The sequence below is a fragment of the Ctenocephalides felis genome, unplaced genomic scaffold (assembly GCF_003426905.1).
Source record: "Ctenocephalides felis isolate EL2017-DRISC unplaced genomic scaffold, ASM342690v1 CF-g0.4_SCAFFOLD_02926, whole genome shotgun sequence".
In the NCBI taxonomy this organism is placed as follows: Eukaryota; Metazoa; Arthropoda; class Insecta; order Siphonaptera; family Pulicidae; genus Ctenocephalides; species Ctenocephalides felis.
In genome coordinates, this window is record NW_020539080.1 from 4,069 (window position 1) to 20,409 (window position 16,341).

General features: G+C 41.6%; 26 non-coding genes across 26 annotated transcripts; all 26 read right to left on the bottom strand.

Moving 5' to 3' along the window:
• Positions 1 to 1,006: 1,006 nt before the first annotated feature.
• Trnap-ugg lies at positions 1,007 to 1,078 on the bottom strand. The gene has a single exon. It is a non-coding gene; the product is annotated as a tRNA-Pro (tRNA).
• A 369-nt stretch (positions 1,079 to 1,447) lies between these two features.
• On the bottom strand, positions 1,448 to 1,521 carry Trnan-guu. The gene has a single exon. It is a non-coding gene; the product is annotated as a tRNA-Asn (tRNA).
• Positions 1,522 to 2,297: 776 nt separating this feature from the next.
• Trnap-agg lies at positions 2,298 to 2,369 on the bottom strand. Its single transcript has one exon. It is a non-coding gene; the product is annotated as a tRNA-Pro (tRNA).
• Positions 2,370 to 2,583: 214 nt separating this feature from the next.
• Positions 2,584 to 2,655, bottom strand: Trnap-agg. The gene has a single exon. It is a non-coding gene; the product is annotated as a tRNA-Pro (tRNA).
• A 176-nt stretch (positions 2,656 to 2,831) lies between these two features.
• Trnap-ugg lies at positions 2,832 to 2,903 on the bottom strand. The gene has a single exon. It is a non-coding gene; the product is annotated as a tRNA-Pro (tRNA).
• A 434-nt stretch (positions 2,904 to 3,337) lies between these two features.
• On the bottom strand, positions 3,338 to 3,409 carry Trnap-agg. The gene has a single exon. It is a non-coding gene; the product is annotated as a tRNA-Pro (tRNA).
• A 750-nt stretch (positions 3,410 to 4,159) lies between these two features.
• On the bottom strand, positions 4,160 to 4,231 carry Trnap-agg. The gene has a single exon. It is a non-coding gene; the product is annotated as a tRNA-Pro (tRNA).
• A 468-nt stretch (positions 4,232 to 4,699) lies between these two features.
• Trnap-ugg lies at positions 4,700 to 4,770 on the bottom strand. Its single transcript has one exon. It is a non-coding gene; the product is annotated as a tRNA-Pro (tRNA).
• A 753-nt stretch (positions 4,771 to 5,523) lies between these two features.
• Trnan-guu lies at positions 5,524 to 5,597 on the bottom strand. Its single transcript has one exon. It is a non-coding gene; the product is annotated as a tRNA-Asn (tRNA).
• Positions 5,598 to 6,050: 453 nt separating this feature from the next.
• Trnap-ugg lies at positions 6,051 to 6,121 on the bottom strand. The gene has a single exon. It is a non-coding gene; the product is annotated as a tRNA-Pro (tRNA).
• Positions 6,122 to 7,887: 1,766 nt separating this feature from the next.
• Trnap-agg lies at positions 7,888 to 7,959 on the bottom strand. The gene has a single exon. It is a non-coding gene; the product is annotated as a tRNA-Pro (tRNA).
• Positions 7,960 to 8,647: 688 nt separating this feature from the next.
• On the bottom strand, positions 8,648 to 8,812 carry Trnad-auc. Its single transcript has 2 exons — positions 8,777 to 8,812; positions 8,648 to 8,683 (listed from the first exon to the last, which is right to left on the bottom strand). It is a non-coding gene; the product is annotated as a tRNA-Asp (tRNA).
• Positions 8,813 to 8,873: 61 nt separating this feature from the next.
• Trnap-cgg lies at positions 8,874 to 8,945 on the bottom strand. The gene has a single exon. It is a non-coding gene; the product is annotated as a tRNA-Pro (tRNA).
• A 659-nt stretch (positions 8,946 to 9,604) lies between these two features.
• Positions 9,605 to 9,676, bottom strand: Trnap-agg. The gene has a single exon. It is a non-coding gene; the product is annotated as a tRNA-Pro (tRNA).
• Positions 9,677 to 10,365: 689 nt separating this feature from the next.
• Positions 10,366 to 10,530, bottom strand: Trnad-auc. The gene is made up of 2 exons: positions 10,495 to 10,530; positions 10,366 to 10,401 (listed from the first exon to the last, which is right to left on the bottom strand). It is a non-coding gene; the product is annotated as a tRNA-Asp (tRNA).
• A 61-nt stretch (positions 10,531 to 10,591) lies between these two features.
• Positions 10,592 to 10,663, bottom strand: Trnap-cgg. Its single transcript has one exon. It is a non-coding gene; the product is annotated as a tRNA-Pro (tRNA).
• A 370-nt stretch (positions 10,664 to 11,033) lies between these two features.
• Trnan-guu lies at positions 11,034 to 11,107 on the bottom strand. The gene has a single exon. It is a non-coding gene; the product is annotated as a tRNA-Asn (tRNA).
• Positions 11,108 to 11,563: 456 nt separating this feature from the next.
• Trnap-ugg lies at positions 11,564 to 11,635 on the bottom strand. Its single transcript has one exon. It is a non-coding gene; the product is annotated as a tRNA-Pro (tRNA).
• A 369-nt stretch (positions 11,636 to 12,004) lies between these two features.
• Trnan-guu lies at positions 12,005 to 12,078 on the bottom strand. Its single transcript has one exon. It is a non-coding gene; the product is annotated as a tRNA-Asn (tRNA).
• Positions 12,079 to 12,593: 515 nt separating this feature from the next.
• Trnap-agg lies at positions 12,594 to 12,665 on the bottom strand. Its single transcript has one exon. It is a non-coding gene; the product is annotated as a tRNA-Pro (tRNA).
• A 749-nt stretch (positions 12,666 to 13,414) lies between these two features.
• Positions 13,415 to 13,486, bottom strand: Trnap-agg. The gene has a single exon. It is a non-coding gene; the product is annotated as a tRNA-Pro (tRNA).
• A 689-nt stretch (positions 13,487 to 14,175) lies between these two features.
• Positions 14,176 to 14,340, bottom strand: Trnad-auc. The gene is made up of 2 exons: positions 14,305 to 14,340; positions 14,176 to 14,211 (listed from the first exon to the last, which is right to left on the bottom strand). It is a non-coding gene; the product is annotated as a tRNA-Asp (tRNA).
• Positions 14,341 to 14,401: 61 nt separating this feature from the next.
• Positions 14,402 to 14,473, bottom strand: Trnap-cgg. The gene has a single exon. It is a non-coding gene; the product is annotated as a tRNA-Pro (tRNA).
• A 659-nt stretch (positions 14,474 to 15,132) lies between these two features.
• Positions 15,133 to 15,204, bottom strand: Trnap-agg. The gene has a single exon. It is a non-coding gene; the product is annotated as a tRNA-Pro (tRNA).
• A 689-nt stretch (positions 15,205 to 15,893) lies between these two features.
• On the bottom strand, positions 15,894 to 16,058 carry Trnad-auc. Its single transcript has 2 exons — positions 16,023 to 16,058; positions 15,894 to 15,929 (listed from the first exon to the last, which is right to left on the bottom strand). It is a non-coding gene; the product is annotated as a tRNA-Asp (tRNA).
• A 61-nt stretch (positions 16,059 to 16,119) lies between these two features.
• Trnap-cgg lies at positions 16,120 to 16,191 on the bottom strand. The gene has a single exon. It is a non-coding gene; the product is annotated as a tRNA-Pro (tRNA).
• Positions 16,192 to 16,341: the final 150 nt, after the last annotated feature.

Below are 16,341 nucleotides of genomic sequence, written 5' to 3' on the forward strand. Positions count from 1 at the left end.
GCATTGAAACCAACTCCAACAGCCCACCACAACAAATCCAAGATTTTCATTTTGAAAGATATGGGCACATGCACACATGTATTCCTCAGAGCAGATCATGTACGAAAGCCCTTGGAACCACCTTACAGAGGACCCTATGAAATACTTGAGCGAGTTTCTGATAGGATTTACAAACTTCGCGTTAATGGGGCCGCAAAGAACTTCGCTGTTGAAAGGCTAAAACCAGCATATATAAATAAAACAGATGCAGATTACGAATCACTTTCTCAACCACTTCATACACATCCCTGGGAGTCATCAAAGGAACCTACAAAGAAAACAGCTAAAAAGAAAGTTGCGTTCAATATTTGACAACACACATTTAACCTTATTTCTATTCTGACAGATAGCTAACTTTCATCTTGGGGGGAATGATATGGCGTCTCCCTACACCTAGCGGCGAGAGTAACAACCAGAAACGCCAATACCAACTTCATAGACACGTTGCGTGTGAAGAACGTCGCAAACTGTCAAGTTGGCGACGGCGCATCGTGCAACACTTGCGTGGGCTCGAGGGATGCGAAAAATGCAATCTCACCCTCTTGTGCATCAAGCCTTGTAAGAGTGAAAATTTAAACCTAACCTAAATACACTTTATATCAGTGAGATGCTTTATACTTGTTTTGTTATTATAAATTAAACTTATATACACGTTATTCAGTTCTTTTAATTATAAATATAAATTATATATAGACCCAACATCTATATAGTAAATAACATATTCTTGATCCAATATACATTAATGTAGTAAATAATATGCGCTCGTATTTAAAGAAATGTCCGGGCTCGTCCGGGATTTGAACCCGAAACCTCATTTTACTCATGGTTTGCCACTTACATTTATTATCTAAGCCAAAATCATACCCCTAGACCAACTAACCACGGGTTCTATCCAGTGCGTGTTTGTGTTGCATCCAATGTACAACATTGTAGTAAATAATAAGCACTCGAATTCAAAGAAATGTCAGGGCTCGTCCGGGATTTGAACCCGGGACCTCCCGCACCCAAAGCGGGAATCATACCCCTAGACCAACGAGCCACGAGTTGTACCCACTGCGTATTTGTGTTGCATCCAATGTACAACATGCTACGGGTTCTACTCAATAAACACATTTTACACATGATTTGCCACTTACATTTAATATCTAAGCCGAAATTATTACCCTAGACCAACAAGCCACGGGTTTTATCCAGTGTATGTTTGTGTTGGAACCAATGTACAACATTGTTGTAAATAATATGTTCTCGATCCAATATTCAAAACTGTAGTAAATAATATGTGCTCGAATTTAAAGAAATGTCCGGGCTCGTGTAAACTACATATATGATGAATAATATAATCATCAAATACTATTGGGTAAAAACAATATGCATTGAATATTCCAGAGTATAAATAATAACTTCTTTACGCCCCCGGGTGGGCTCGAACCACCAACCTTTCGGTTAACAGCCGAACGCGCTAGCCAATTGCGCCACGGAGGCCCTTATCGCTTCTTGATAATAGTAGGAGTAAATTATATATAGCATAAACAATAATTATAATTATTGAACAATAATGGGTATAAAAAACAATTATTCTTATACCCATTAAACTACACTAATCTGTAACCCACGGCGCAACCAGTGCCCAATACCTGTCCATACATCGGGCCCGATTCACTTCACACACAAATAGTTAACATTTACTTCACTCCTATAAACTATACAAACTATACAAAGTCTACTTTCGGTTTGAGGGACAGCTTCTGAAACGCTGTACCCCCATGTATTAAATAATATGCGCTCGAATTGAAAGAAATGCCCGCGCTCGTCCAAGATTTGAACCCGGGACCTCTCCTACCCAAAGCGGGAATCATACCCCTAGACCAACGAACCACATGTTCTACCCAGTGCGTGTTTGTGTTGCATCCAATGTACAACATTATAGTAAATAACATTCTCGATCCAATATACAATATTGTAGTAAATAATATGCGCCGAACGCGCTAGCCAACTGCGCCACGGAGGCCCTTATCGCTTCTTGATAATAGTAGGAGTCAGCTTCTGAAACGCTGTACCCTCATGTAATAAATAATATGCGCTCGAATTCAAAGAAATGCCCGCGGTCGTCCAGGATTTGAACCCGGGACCTCCCCACCCAAAGCGGGAATCATACCCCTAGACCAACGAACCACATGTTCTACCCAGTGCGTGTTTGTGTTGCATCCAATGTTCGACATTGTAGTAAATAATATGTGCCCGAAATTAAAGGAAAGTCCGGGCTCGTCCGGGATTTGAACCCGGGACCTCAAGCACCCTAAGCGGAAATCATACCCCTAGACCAACGAGCCAGAGTGTATACTCAATAAACACATTTTACACATGAGTTGCCACTTACGTTTATTATCTAAGCCAAAATCTTACTTCTAGACCAACTAGCCACGGGTTCTACCCAGTGCGTGTTTGTGTAGCATCCAATGTACAACATTATAGTAAATAACATATTCTTGATCCAATATATATTATTGTAGTAAATAATATGCGCTCGTGTTTAAAGAAATGTCCGGGCTCGTCCGGGATTTGAACCCGAAACCTCCCGCACCCTAAGCGGGAATCATACCCCTAGACCAACGAGCCACGCGGTATACTCAATAAACACATTTTACACATGATTTGCCACTTACATTTATTATCTAAGCCAAAATCATACCCCTAGACCAACTAGCCACGGGTTCTATCTAGTGCGTGTTTGTGTTGCATCCAATGTACAACATTGTAGTAAATAATAAGCACTCGAATTCAAAGAAATGTCAGGGCTCGTCCGGGATTTGAACCCGGGACCTCCCGCACCCAAAGCGGGAATCATACCCCTAGACCAACGAGCCACGAGTTGTACCCACTGCGTATTTGTGTTGCATCCAATGTACAACATGCTACGGGTTCTACTCAATAATACCTGTCCATACATCGGGCCCGATTCACTTCACACACAAATAGTTAACATTTACTTCACTCCTATAAACTATACAAACTATACAAAGTCTACTTTCGGTTTGAGGGACAGCTTCTGAAACGCTGTACCCCCATGTAATAAATAATATGCGCTCGAATTGAAAGAAATGCCCGCGCTCGTCCAAGATTTGAACCCGGGACCTCCCTTACCCAAAGCGGGAATCATACCCCTAGACCAACGAACCACATGTTCTACCCAGTGCGTGTTTGTGTTGCATCCAATGTACAACATTATAGTAAATACCATTCTCGATCCAATATACATTATTGTAGTAAATAATATGCGCTCGTATTTAAAGAAATGCCCGGGCTCGTCCGGGATTTGAACCCGAAACCTCCCGCACCCTAAGCGGATATCATACCCCTAGACCAACGAGCCACGTGGTATACTCAATAAACACATTTTACACATGTTTTGCCACTTACATTTATTATCTAAGCCAAAATCATACCCCTAGACCAACTAGCCACGGGTTCTATCCAGTGCGTGTTTGTGTTGCATCCAATGTACAACATTGTAGTAAATAATATGTTCTCGATCCAATATACATTATTGTAGTAAATAATATGTAGACCAACGAGCCGCCGGTTTCACCCAGTGCGTGTTTGTGTTGGATACACTGTACAACATTGTAGTGAATAATATATTTTCGATCCAATATACAATATTGTAGTAAATAATATGTACTCGAATTTAAAGATATCCGGGACCTCCCGCACCCTAAGCGGAAAATCATACCCCTAGACCAACGAGCGACATACTCTACCCAGTGCGTGTTTGTGTTGCATCCAATGTTCAACATTGTAGTAAATAATATGTGCTCGAATTTCAAGAAAAGTCCGGGGTTCGTCCGGAATTTGAACCCGAGACCTCCCGCACCCTAAGCGGAAATCATACCCCTAGACCAACGAGCCACGCGGTACACTCAATAAACACATTTTACACATGGTTTGCCACTTACGTTTATTATCTAAGCCAAAATCATACCCCTAGACTAACTAGCCACGGGTTCTATCCAGTGCGTGTTTGTGTTGCATTCAATGTACAACATTATAGTAAATAATATATTCTCGATCCAATATACATTATTGTAGTAAATAATATGTGCTTAAATTTAAAGAAATGTTCGGGCTCGTCCGGGATTTGAACCCGGGACCTCCCGCACCCTAAGCGGAAATCATACCCCTAGACCAACGAGCCACGCGATATGCTCAATAAACCATTTTACACTATGTAGTTTCCACGTACATTTATTAATCTAAGCCAAAATCATAACCACGCGACCAACTACCACAGTTTCTATCCAGTGCGTGTTTTGTGTTGCATTCAATGTACAATTTAAAGAAATGTCCGAGCTCGTCCGGGATTTAAACCCGGGACCTCCCGCACCCAAAACTGAAATCATACCCCAAGACCAACGAGCCGCCGGTTTCACCCAGTGCGTGTTTTGTGTTGATACAATATACAACATTGTAGTAAATAATATATTTTCGATCCAATACAATATTGTAGTAAATAATATGTACTCGAATTTAAAGAAATGTCCGGACTCGCCTGGGAGTTGAACCCGGGACATCCCGCACCTTAAGCAGATATCATACCCCTAGACCAACGATCCTATATAAAAAATTGTAGTAAATAATAGGTACTCGATTTGAAGAAATGTCCGGGCTCGTCCGGGATTTGAACCCGGGACCTCCCGCACCCAAAGCGAAAATCATACCCTAGACCAACGAGCGATGTATTCTACCTAGTGCGTGTTTGTGTTGATCCATGTACAACATTGTAGTAAAATAGGCACTCCCAATTTAAAGAAATGTCAGGGCTCGTCCGGGATTTGAACCCGGGACCTCCCCCACCCAAAGCGGGAATCATACACTGCGTATTTGTGTTGCATCCAATGTACAACATGCCACGGGTTCTACTCAATAAAAAACACATTTTAACACATGATTTGATAAGCGGAAATCATAAACCTTAGACCAACAAGCCACGAGTTTTATCCAGTGCATGTGTGTGTTGGAACCAATGTACAACATTGTTGTAAATAATATGTTCTCGTCCGGGATTTGAACCCGGCACCTCCCGCACCCGAAGCGGAATCATACCCTAGACCAACGAGCCAAGGGTTGTACCCACTGCGTATTTGTGTTGCATCCAATGTACAACATGCCAAGGGTTCTACTCAATAAACACATTACACATGTTTTACCACTTACGTTTAAATCTAAGCCGAAATCATAACCCTAGACTAACAAGCCACGGGTTTTATCCAGTGCATGTTTGTGTTGGAACCATGTACAACATTGTTGGTAAATAATATGTTCTCGATCCACTATACAATACTGTAGTAAATAATATGTGCTCGAATTTAAAGAAATGTCCGTGCTCGTGTAAACTACATATATGATGAATGATATAATCATCAATACTATTGGGGTATAAACAATATGCGTTGAATATTCCAGAGTATAAATAATAACTACTTTACGCGCCCCCGGGTGGGCTCGAACCAACAACCTTTCGGTTAACAGCCGAACGCCCTAGCCAATTGCGCCACGGAGGCTCTAATCGCTTCTTGATAATTAATACATCTCAATAAACACATTTTACACATGATTTGCCCATTGCGTGTTTGTGTTGCATCCAATGTACAACATTGTAGTAAATAGTACGTGCTCGAATTTATAGGGACCTCCCGCACCCTAAGCGGGAATTATACCCCAAGACCAGCGAGCCACGCGGTCTACTCAATAAACCTCTATACCAACAAGCCACGGGTTCTATCCAGTGCGTGTTTGTGTTGGATCCAATGTACAACTTTGTAGTAAATAATAGGCACTCGAATTCAAAGAAATGCCAGGGCTCGTCCGTGATTTGAACCCGGGACCTTCCGCACCCAAAGCGGGAATCATACCCCTAGACCAACTAGCCACGGGTTCTACCCAGTGCGTGTTTGTGTTGCATCCATGTACAACATTGTAGTAAATAATAAGCACTCGAATTCAAAGAAATGTCAGGGCTCGTCCGGGATTTGAACCCGGAACCTCCCGCACCCAAAGCGGAATCATACCCCTAGACCAACGAGCCACGAGTTGTACCCACTGCGTATTTGTGTTGCATCCAATGTACAACATGCTACGGGTCTACTCAATAAATTTGTGTTGCATCCAATGTACAACATGCTACGGGTCTACTCATAAACAACATTTTACAACATGATTTGCCACTACATTTATATCTAAGCCGAAATTATTACCCTAGACCAACAGCCACGGGTTTTATCCAGTGTATGTTTGTGTTGGAACCAATGTACAACATTGTTGTAAATAATATGTTCTCGATCCAATATTCAATACTGTAGTAAATAATATGTGCTCGAATTTAAAGAAATGTCCGGGCTCGTGTAAACTACATATATGATGAATAATATAATCATCAAATACTATTGGGTAAAAACAATATGCATTGAATATTCCAGAGTATAAATAATAACTTCTTTACGCCCCCGGTGGGCTCGAACCACCAACCTTTCGTTAACAGCCGAACGCGCTAGCCAATTGCGCCACGGAGGCCCTTATCGCTTCTTGATAATAGTAGGAGTAAATTATATATAGCATAAACAATAATTATAATATTGAACAATACACTAATCTGTAACCACGGCGCAACCAGTGCCCAATACCTGTCCATACATCGGGCCCGATTCACTTCACACACAAATAGTTAACATATACTTCACTCCTATAAACTATACAAACTATACAAAGTCTACTTTCGGTTTGAGGGACAGCTTCTGAAACGCTGTACCCCATGTAATAATATATGCGCTCGAATTGAAAGAAATGCCCGCGCTCGTCCAAGATTTGAACCCGGGACCTCCCCTACCCAAAGCGGGAATCATACCCCTAGACCAACGAACCACATGTTCTACCCAGTGCGTTTTGTGTTGCATCCCATGTACAACATTATAGTAATACCATTCTCGATCCAATACATTATTGTAGTAAATAGATATGCGCTCGTATTTAAGAAATGCCCGGGCTTGTCCGGGATTTGAACCGAACCTCCCGCACCCTAAGCGGATATCATACCCCTAGACAACGAGCCACGTGGTATACTCAATAACACATCTTACACATGTTTGTTTGCCACTTACATTTATTATCTAAGCCAAAATCATACCCCTAGACCAACTAGCCACGGGTTCTACCAGTGCGTGTTTGTGTTGCATCCAATGTACAACATTGTAGTAAATAATATGTTCTCGATCCAATATACATTATTGTAGTAAATAATATGTAGACCAACGAGCCGCCGGTTTCACCCAGTGCGTGTTTGTGTTGGATACACTGTACAACATTGTAGTGAATAATATATTTTCGATCCAATATACAATATTGTAGTAAATAATATGTACTCGAATTTAAAGATATCCGGGACCTCCCGCACCCTAAGCGGAAATCATACCCCTAGACCAACGAGCGACATACTCTACCCAGTGCGTGTTTGTGTTGCATCCAATGTTCAACATTGTAGTAAATAATATGTGCTCGAAATTCAAGAAAAGTCCGGGTTCGTCCGGAATTTGAACCCGAGACCTCCGCACCCTAAGCGGAAATCATACCCCTAGACCAACGAGCCACGCGGTATACTCAATAAACACATTTTACACATGATTTGCCACTTACGTTATTATCTAAGCCAAAATCATACCCTAGACTAACTAGCCACGGGTTCTATCCAGTGCGTGTTTGTGTTGCATTCAATGTACAACATTATAGTAAATAATATATTCTCGATCCAATATACATTATTGTAGTAAATAATATGTGCTTAAATTTAAAGAAATGTTCGGGCTCGTCCGGGATTTGAACCCGGGACCTCCCGCACCCTAAGCGGAAATCATACCCCTAGACCAACGAGCCACGCGATATGCTCAATAAACACATTTTACATATGATTTCCCACGTACATTTATTATCTAAGCCAAAATCATACCCCTAGACCAACTAGCCACAGTTCTATCCAGTGCGTGTTTGTGTTGCATTCAATGTACAACATTGTAGTAAATAATATGTTCTCGATCCAATATACATTATTGTAGTAAATAATATGTGCTGGAATTTAAAGAAATGTCCGAGCTCGTCCGGGATTTAAACCCGGGACCTCCCGCACCCAAAACTGAAATCATACCCCAAGACCAACGAGCCGCCGGTTTCACCCAGTGCGTGTTTGTGTTGGATACAATATACAACATTGTAGTAAATAATATATTTCGATCCAATATACAATATTGTAGTAAATAATATGTACTCGAATTTAAAGAAATGTCCGGACTCGCCTGGAAGTTGAACCCGGGACATCCCGCACCTTAATCAGATATCATACCCCTAGACCAACGATCCTATATAAAAAATTGTATTAAATAATAGGTACTCGATTTGAACAAATGTCCGGGCTCGTACGGGATTTGAACCCGGGACCTCCCGCACCCAAAGCGAAAATCATACCCCTAGACCAACGAGCGATGTATTCTACCTAGTGCGTGTTTGTGTTTGATCCAATGTACAACATTGTAGTAAATAATAGGCACTCCAATTTAAAGAAATGTCAGGGCTCGTCCGGGATTTGAACCCGGGACCTCCCGCACCCAAAGCGGGAATCATACACTGCGTATTTGTGTTGCATCCAATGTACAACATGCCACGGGTTCTACTCAATAAACACATTTTACACATGATTTGATAAGCGGAAATCATAACCCTAGACCAACAAGCCACGAGTTTTATCCAGTGCATGTGTGTGTTGGAACCAATGTACAACATTGTTGTAAATAATATGTTCTCGTCCGGGATTTGAACCCGGCACCTCCCGCACCCGAAGCGGGAATCATACCCCTAGACCAACGAGCCACGGGTTGTACCCACTGCGTATTTGTGTTGCATCCAATGTACAACATTGTAGTAAATAATATGTTCTCGATCCAATATACATTATTGTTGTAAATAATATGTAGACCAACGAGCCGCCGGTTTCACCCAGTGCGTGTTTGTGTTGGATACACTGTACAACATTGTAGTGAATAATATATTTTCGATCCAATATACAATATTGTAGTAAATAATATGTACTCGAATTTAAAGATATCCGGGACCTCCCGCACCCTAAGCGAAAATCATACCCCTAGACCAACGAGCGACATACTCTACCCAGTGCGTGTTTGTGTTGCATCCAATGTTCAACATTGTAGTAAATAATATGTGCTCGAATTTCAAGAAAAGTCCGGGTTTGTCCGGAATTTGAACCCGAGACCTCCCGCACCCTAAGCGGAAATCATACCCCTAGACCAACGAGCCACGCGGTATACTCAATAAACACATTTTACACATGATTTGCCACTTACGGTTATTATCTAAGCCAAAATCATACCCCTAGACTAACTAGCCACGGGTTCTATCCAGTGCGTGTTTGTGTTGCATTCAATGTACAACATTATAGTAAATAATATATTCTCGATCCAATATACATTATTGTAGTAAATAATATGTGCTTAAATTTAAAGAAATGTTCGGGCTCGTCCGGGATTTGAACCCGGGACCTCCCGCACCCTAAGCGGAAATCATACCCCTAGACCAACGAGCCACGCGATATGCTCAATAAACACATTTTACATATGATTTCCCACGTACACTTATTATCTAAGCCAAAATCATACCCCTAGACCAACTAGCCACAGTTCTATCCAGTGCGTGTTTGTGTTGCATTCAATGTACAACATTGTAGTAAATAATATGTTCTCGATCCAATATACATTATTGTAGTAAATAATATGTGCTGGAATTTAAAGAAATGTCCGAGCTCGTCCGGGATTTAAACCCGGGACCTCCCGCACCCAAAACTGAAATCATACCCCAAGACCAACGAGCCGCCGGTTTCACCCAGTGCGTGTTTGTGTTGGATACAATATACAACATTGTAGTAAATAATATATTTTCGATCCAATATACAATATTGTAGTAAATAATATGTACTCGAATTTAAAGAAATGTCCGGACTCGCCTGGGAGTTGAACCCGGGACATCCCGCACCTTAAGCAGATATCATACCCCTAGACCAACGATCCTATATAAAAAATTGTAGTAAATAATAGGTACTCGATTTGAAGAAATGTCCGGGCTCGTACGGGATTTGAACCCGGGACCTCCCGCACCCAAAGCGAAAATCATACCCCTAGACCAACGAGCGATGTATTCTACCTAGTGCGTGTTTGTGTTTGATCCAATGTACAACATTGTAGTAAATAATAGGCACTCCAATTTAAAGAAATGTCAGGGCTCGTCCGGGATTTGAACCCGGGACCTCCCGCACCCAAAGCGGGAATCATACACTGCGTATTTGTGTTGCATCCAATGTACAACATGCCACGGGTTCTACTCAATAAACACATTTTACACATGATTTGATAAGCGGAAATCATAACCCTAGACCAACAAGCCACGAGTTTTATCCAGTGCATGTGTGTGTTGGAACCAATGTACAACATTGTTGTAAATAATATGTTCTCGTCCGGGATTTGAACCCGGCACCTCCCGCACCCGAAGCGGGTATCATACCCCTAGACCAACGAGCCACGGGTTGTACCCACTGCGTATTTGTGTTGCATCCAATGTACAACATGCCAAGGGTTCTACTCAATAAACACATTTACACATGTTTTGCCACTTACGTTTAATATCTAAGCCGAAATCATAACCCTAGACTAACAAGCCACGGGTTTTATCCAGTGCATGTTTGTGTTGGAACCAATGTACAACATTGTTGTAAATAATATGTTCTCGATCCACTATACAATACTGTAGTAAATAATATGTGCTCGAATTTAAAGAAATGTCCGTGCTCGTGTAAACTACATATATGATGAATGATATAATCATCAAATACTATTGGGGTATAAACAATATGCGTTGAATATTCCAGAGTATAAATAATAACTACTTTACGCCCCCGGGTGGGCTCGAACCAACAACCTTTCGGTTAACAGCCGAACGCCCTAGCCAATTGCGCCACGGAGGCTCTAATCGCTTCTTGATAATAGTAACACATCTCAATAAACACATTTTACACATGATTTGCCCATTGCGTGTTTGTGTTGCATCCAATGTACAACATTGTAGTAAATAGTACGTGCTCGAATTTATAGGGACCTCCCGCACCCTAAGCGGGAATTATACCCCAAGACCAGCGAGCCACGAGGTCTACTCAATAAACCTCTATACCAACAAGCCACGGGTTCTATCCAGTGCGTGTTTGTGTTGGATCCAATGTACAACTTTGTAGTAAATAATAGGCACTCGAATTCAAAGAAATGCCAGGGCTCGTCCGTGATTTGAACCCGGGACCTTCCGCACCCAAAGCGGGAATCATACCCCTAGACCAACTAGCCACGGGTTCTACCCAGTGCGTGTTTGTGTTGCATCCAATGTACAACATTGTAGTAAATAATAAGCACTCGAATTCAAAGAAATGTCAGGGCTCGTCCGGGATTTGAACCCGGGACCTCCCGCACCCAAAGCGGGAATCATACCCCTAGACCAACGAGCCACGAGTTGTACCCACTGCGTATTTGTGTTGCATCCAATGTACAACATGCTACGGGTTCTACTCAATAAACACATTTTACACATGATTTGCCACTTACATTTAATATCTAAGCCGAAATTATTACCCTAGACCAACAAGCCACGGGTTTTATCCAGTGTATGTTTGTGTTGGAACCAATGTACAACATTGTTGTAAATAATATGTTCTCGATCCAATATTCAATACTGTAGTAAATAATATGTGCTCGAATTTAAAGAAATGTCCGGGCTCGTGTAAACTACATATATGATGAATAATATAATCATCAAATACTATTGGGTAAAAACAATATGCATTGAATATTCCAGAGTATAAATAATAACTTCTTTACGCCCCCGGGTGGGCTCGAACCACCAACCTTTCGGTTAACAGCCGAACGCGCTAGCCAATTGCGCCACGGAGGCCCTTATCGCTTCTTGATAATAGTAGGAGTAAATTATATATAGCATAAACAATAATTATAATTATTGAACAATAATGGGTATAAAAAACAATTATTCTTATACCCATTAAACTACACTAATCTGTAACCCACGGCGCAACCAGTGCCCAATACCTGTCCATACATCGGGCCCGATTCACTTCACACACAAATAGTTAACATATACTTCACTCCTATAAACTATACAAACTATACAAAGTCTACTTTCGGTTTGAGGGACAGCTTCTGAAACGCTGTACCCCCATGTAATAAATAATATGCGCTCGAATTGAAAGAAATGCCCGCGCTCGTCCAAGATTTGAACCCGGGACCTCCCCTACCCAAAGCGGGAATCATACCCCTAGACCAACGAACCACATGTTCTACCCAGTGCGTGTTTGTGTTGCATCCAATGTACAACATTATAGTAAATACCATTCTCGATCCAATATACATTATTGTAGTAAATAATATGCGCTCGTATTTAAAGAAATGCCCGGGCTTGTCCGGGATTTGAACCCGAAACCTCCCGCACCCTAAGCGGATATCATACCCCTAGACCAACGAGCCACGTGGTATACTCAATAAACACATCTTACACATGTTTTGCCACTTACATTTATTATCTAAGCCAAAATCATACCCCCTAGACCAACTAGCCACGGGTTCTATCCAGTGCGTGTTTGTGTTGCATCCAATGTACAACATTGTAGTAAATAATATGTTCTCGATCCAATATACATTATTGTAGTAAATAATATGTAGACCAACGAGCCGCCGGTTTCACCCAGTGCGTGTTTGTGTTGGATACACTGTACAACATTGTAGTGAATAATATATTTTCGATCCAATATACAATATTGTAGTAAATAATATGTACTCGAATTTAAAGATATCCGGGACCTCCCGCACCCTAAGCGAAAATCATACCCCTAGACCAACGAGCGACATACTCTACCCAGTGCGTGTTTGTGTTGCATCCAATGTTCAACATTGTAGTAAATAATATGTGCTCGAATTTCAAGAAAAGTCCGGGTTCGTCCGGAATTTGAACCCGAGACCTCCCGCACCCTAAGCGGAAATCATACCCCTAGACCAACGAGCCACGCGGTATACTCAATAAACACATTTTACACATGATTTGCCACTTACGTTTATTATCTAAGCCAAAATCATACCCCTAGACTAACTAGCCACGGGTTCTATCCAGTGCGTGTTTGTGTTGCATTCAATGTACAACATTATAGTAAATAATATATTCTCGATCCAATATACATTATTGTAGTAAATAATATGTGCTTAAATTTAAAGAAATGTTCGGGCTCGTCCGGGATTTGAACCCGGGACCTCCCGCACCCTAAGCGGAAATCATACCCCTAGACCAACGAGCCACGCGATATGCTCAATAAACACATTTTACATATGATTTCCCACGTACATTTATTATCTAAGCCAAAATCATACCCCTAGACCAACTAGCCACAGTTCTATCCAGTGCGTGTTTGTGTTGCATTCAATGTACAACATTGTAGTAAATAATATGTTCTCGATCCAATATACATTATTGTAGTAAATAATATGTGCTGGAATTTAAAGAAATGTCCGAGCTCGTCCGGGATTTAAACCCGGGACCTCCCGCACCCAAAACTGAAATCATACCCCAAGACCAACGAGCCGCCGGTTTCACCCAGTGCGTGTTTGTGTTGGATACAATATACAACATTGTAGTAAATAATATATTTTCGATCCAATATACAATATTGTAGTAAATAATATGTACTCGAATTTAAAGAAATGTCCGGACTCGCCTGGAAGTTGAACCCGGGACATCCCGCACCTTAATCAGATATCATACCCCTAGACCAACGATCCTATATAAAAAATTGTATTAAATAATAGGTACTCGATTTGAACAAATGTCCGGGCTCGTACGGGATTTGAACCCGGGACCTCCCGCACCCAAAGCGAAAATCATACCCCTAGACCAACGAGCGATGTATTCTACCTAGTGCGTGTTTGTGTTTGATCCAATGTACAACATTGTAGTAAATAATAGGCACTCCAATTTAAAGAAATGTCAGGGCTCGTCCGGGATTTGAACCCGGGACCTCCCGCACCCAAAGCGGGAATCATACACTGCGTATTTGTGTTGCATCCAATGTACAACATGCCACGGGTTCTACTCAATAAACACATTTTACACATGATTTGATAAGCGGAAATCATAACCCTAGACCAACAAGCCACGAGTTTTATCCAGTGCATGTGTGTGTTGGAACCAATGTACAACATTGTTGTAAATAATATGTTCTCGTCCGGGATTTGAACCCGGCACCTCCCGCACCCGAAGCGGGAATCATACCCCTAGACCAACGAGCCACGGGTTGTACCCACTGCGTATTTGTGTTGCATCCAATGTACAACATTGTAGTAAATAATATGTTCTCGATCCAATATACATTATTGTAGTAAATAATATGTAGACCAACGAGCCGCCGGTTTCACCCAGTGCGTGTTTGTGTTGGATACACTGTACAACATTGTAGTGAATAATATATTTTCGATCCAATATACAATATTGTAGTAAATAATATGTACTCGAATTTAAAGATATCCGGGACCTCCCGCACCCTAAGCGAAAATCATACCCCTAGACCAACGAGCGACATACTCTACCCAGTGCGTGTTTGTGTTGCATCCAATGTTCAACATTGTAGTAAATAATATGTGCTCGAATTTCAAGAAAAGTCCGGGTTTGTCCGGAATTTGAACCCGAGACCTCCCGCACCCTAAGCGGAAATCATACCCCTAGACCAACGAGCCACGCGGTATACTCAATAAACACATTTTACACATGATTTGCCACTTACGGTTATTATCTAAGCCAAAATCATACCCCTAGACTAACTAGCCACGGGTTCTATCCAGTGCGTGTTTGTGTTGCATTCAATGTACAACATTATAGTAAATAATATATTCTCGATCCAATATACATTATTGTAGTAAATAATATGTGCTTAAATTTAAAGAAATGTTCGGGCTCGTCCGGGATTTGAACCCGGGACCTCCCGCACCCTAAGCGGAAATCATACCCCTAGACCAACGAGCCACGCGATATGCTCAATAAACACATTTTACATATGATTTCCCACGTACATTTATTATCTAAGCCAAAATCATACCCCTAGACCAACTAGCCACAGTTCTATCCAGTGCGTGTTTGTGTTGCATTCAATGTACAACATTGTAGTAAATAATATGTTCTCGATCCAATATACATTATTGTAGTAAATAATATGTGCTGGAATTTAAAGAAATGTCCGAGCTCGTCCGGGATTTAAACCCGGGACCTCCCGCACCCAAAACTGAAATCATACCCCAAGACCAACGAGCCGCCGGTTTCACCCAGTGCGTGTTTGTGTTGGATACAATATACAACATTGTAGTAAATAATATATTTTCGATCCAATATACAATATTGTAGTAAATAATATGTACTCGAATTTAAAGAAATGTCCGGACTCGCCTGGGAGTTGAACCCGGGACATCCCGCACCTTAAGCAGATATCATACCCCTAGACCAACGATCCTATATAAAAAATTGTAGTAAATAATAGGTACTCGATTTGAAGAAATGTCCGGGCTCGTACGGGATTTGAACCCGGGACCTCCCGCACCCAAAGCGAAAATCATACCCCTAGACCAACGAGCGATGTATTCTACCTAGTGCGTGTTTGTGTTTGATCCAATGTACAACATTGTAGTAAATAATAGGCACTCCAATTTAAAGAAATGTCAGGGCTCGTCCGGGATTTGAACCCGGGACCTCCCGCACCCAAAGCGGGAATCATACACTGCGTATTTGTGTTGCATCCAATGTACAACATGCCACGGGTTCTACTCAATAAACACATTTTACACATGATTTGATAAGCGGAAATCATAACCCTAGACCAACAAGCCACGAGTTTTATCCAGTGCATGTGTGTGTTGGAACCAATGTACAACATTGTTGTAAATAATATGTTCTCGTCCGGGATTTGAACCCGGCACCTCCCGCACCCGAAGCGGGAATCATACCCCTAGACCAACGAGCCACGGGTTGTACCCACTGCGTATTTGTGTTGCATCCAATGTACAACATTGTAGTAAATAATATGTTCTCGATCCAATATACATTATTGTAGTAAATAATATGTAGACCAACGAGCCGCCGGTTTCACCCAGTGCGTGTTTGTGTTGGATA